General features: G+C 46.3%; 1 protein-coding gene across 1 annotated transcript in view; it reads left to right on the forward strand.

The window, feature by feature from the left end:
• Positions 1 to 2,500, forward strand: part of usp54b (ubiquitin specific peptidase 54b) — a 50,478-nt gene that overhangs the window by 22,669 nt on the left and 25,309 nt on the right. The window lies entirely within an intron of this gene.

The following is a 2,500-nucleotide window of genomic DNA, read 5'->3' on the forward strand; positions in this document are numbered from 1 at the left end:
CTTCTCTTCTCTTCTCTTCTCCTCTCTTCTCTTCTGTTCTTTTCTCTTCTCTTCTCTTCTCTTTTCCTCTCTTCTTTTCTTCTATTTACTTCTTTTCTCCTCTCTTCTTTTCTTTTCTTTTCTTCTCTTCTCTTTACTTCTCTTCTTTTCTCCTCCTCTTCTCTTCTCTTCTCTTCTCTTCTCTTCTTTTCTTTTCTTTTCTTCTCTTCTCCTCTCTTCTCTGTTCTGTTCCTTTTGTTGAGATTATTAATATTCCTGTCATTTACTACAGCCCCAGGTGATGGCTATGTATACGATAAGATATCCCTACACACACACACACACACACACACACACACACACACACACACACAGAGATACACACACACACACACACACAGCTGGTAATCGTATTGAAGTGCTTGTTCTGGGAGCTTGTTTGTTGACATTGTTTGGGTCTTTCGGATGTTTGTTGTTGTTATTGTTTTTTAACAGCTCCTAGAGCAGACATGCCTGTAACTCTGCTATACACTCGTCTAATCCTGGAAGGTGATTGTTGGGGTCTGTTTGATTGAAGGCCATAGATTCCCTTTATCTCTCATTTATTCTGTTAGAGGACACACTGTGTAAACATCAATAGCGGTAATTGCTTTTAAGCAAATAAACAGTGGAAAGATCCGTTACTGGATCAAAGCTGAGCTGTCTGTCTGTGTGTGTGTGTGTGTGTGTGTGTGTGTGTGTGTGTGTGTGTGTGTGTGTGTGTGTGTGTGTGTGTGTGTGTGTGTGTGTGTGTGTGTGTGTGTGTGTGTGTGTGTGTGTGTGTGTGTGTGTGTGTGTGTGTGTGTGTGTGTGTGTGTGTAACAGGGAGAGAGAAAAAGAGAGGGACAAAGGCAGAGAGCAAGAGTTGGCGTGTCAGAGAGGGAAGTGTGAAAGTGTGTGTTACAGAAAGAGAGGTGTATGTGTGAGCACACAGTTGAGAGAGAGGGAGAGGGAGGGAGGGAGGGAGGGAGAGAGAGAGAGATCCCATCTGATGAGAGCTCCTCTTTAAGGGTTCATTTATATGCAGTCAGTAATGTGGATGTAAGGAGTTTTAACATATAGATTTATCAAACGCACGGAAGCCAGTGGTGAGGGGTGAGTGCGCGAGTGAGCGGAATCTAATTAAGACTCTATTCGCACAGATTGTTTTGTTCCCAGGCTCAATGTTGCTGAACACTTCCATTAGCGTTCCGTAAACAGTTTAAAGGCTGCTGACTGGAGCGGTGGTCAGGCCTGGGACAGCGCACTGGCCAGTGCGGGCCATCCATAAAGGCAGAATTATTAATGGCAGAAGGTGTGGCTGCAGTAGCAGTAGGAGCTCCGAGTCATTTGAATGCGTAGATAGATGCAAGTGTGTTTAAGCAAGCCCAGTGTTTGACATTGAACCCAGAGGAGCTGGCTTTGTTTTTGCATGCTCTGTTTGAATGGGACGTATGTACGACCGAGTGAAGGGTGTCAATCAGATAGATTCGTGAGTTCTCCCTCAGTGCGTGAGTTTGCTCAGAGGTTTGTGGAGATGTTTGCACGAGTTTGTCTTTTCAGTGTGAGTCAATGAATCATCCCAGATAATGTGCTGAATTCTGAACAGTGTTCCGATTCTGCCCATTCATTCCGAGTGCAGCAGAGCGTCGTTTCTCACCGAGCCAGAGCCTTTTTCTGGGTCAGATCGTTGCTCATTTCGCGGACGCAGACGGAGAGGGATTGTTTTACAGTCAGGAGAATCAGTCACGGTAGCATGTCGTGCCCATGATCCTTTGTTCTCTCCTCTCCCCCACTACCTGCTGTCAGGTGCACGTTACCACGGACTGGACACTGCATTTGTGCATTTGGCTTGTTCTTGTTTGCTTCGACAATCAAGTTGACAATCAAGTGTGTGTGTGTGTGTGTGCTTTTGTGTGCGTGCATGTGTGTGTGTGTGTGTGTCTGTGTGTGTGTGTGTGTGTGTGTGTGTGTGTGTGTGTGTGTGTGTGTGTGTGTGTGTGTGTGTGTGTGTGTCTGTGCGTGTGTGCAAGATGTCAAACTGTAAAAAACAGAACTCACCGAAAGAATGCGGTTGTAGTAAGAGTACACACACACACACACACACACACATACACCCACACACAGTGGGGCGACAGCTGGACTTGGCGGCGTGCCTATTTTGTTATGACAGATTCTAGCGGGGATCTTTCATCATCCGTTGCTTATCTGGTGCTCCCGCACTCAGGTGTGTCAGTGATTAGTGCTGTCGCCGTAATTGCTGTAGAGGACGCCGTCGCCAAACACCAGCATGGGGGGCGATAAGCCCCAGACAGAGATGCAGGACCCGAGAGGGGAGGAAGGGTCATGGAGCTAATGGGCTTCGGCCTGCTGGAGCTCTGGCTGGTGTCTGTCTGTAGGTTTTACTGTGCCTATAGATTATCTACAGATGACCAGAGAATTTATCAAATACTGTATGTGTTGACACACATTGATGTTAAACATCAATTTTAGTTAAAGCTGC

Source organism: Alosa pseudoharengus, unplaced genomic scaffold (genome assembly GCF_046254945.1).
Source record: "Alosa pseudoharengus isolate Yale_2024_CS ecotype anadromous, Long Island Sound unplaced genomic scaffold, YU_APseudo_1.1 YU_APseudo_1.1_scf_20, whole genome shotgun sequence".
In the NCBI taxonomy this organism is placed as follows: domain Eukaryota; kingdom Metazoa; phylum Chordata; class Actinopteri; order Clupeiformes; family Clupeidae; genus Alosa; species Alosa pseudoharengus.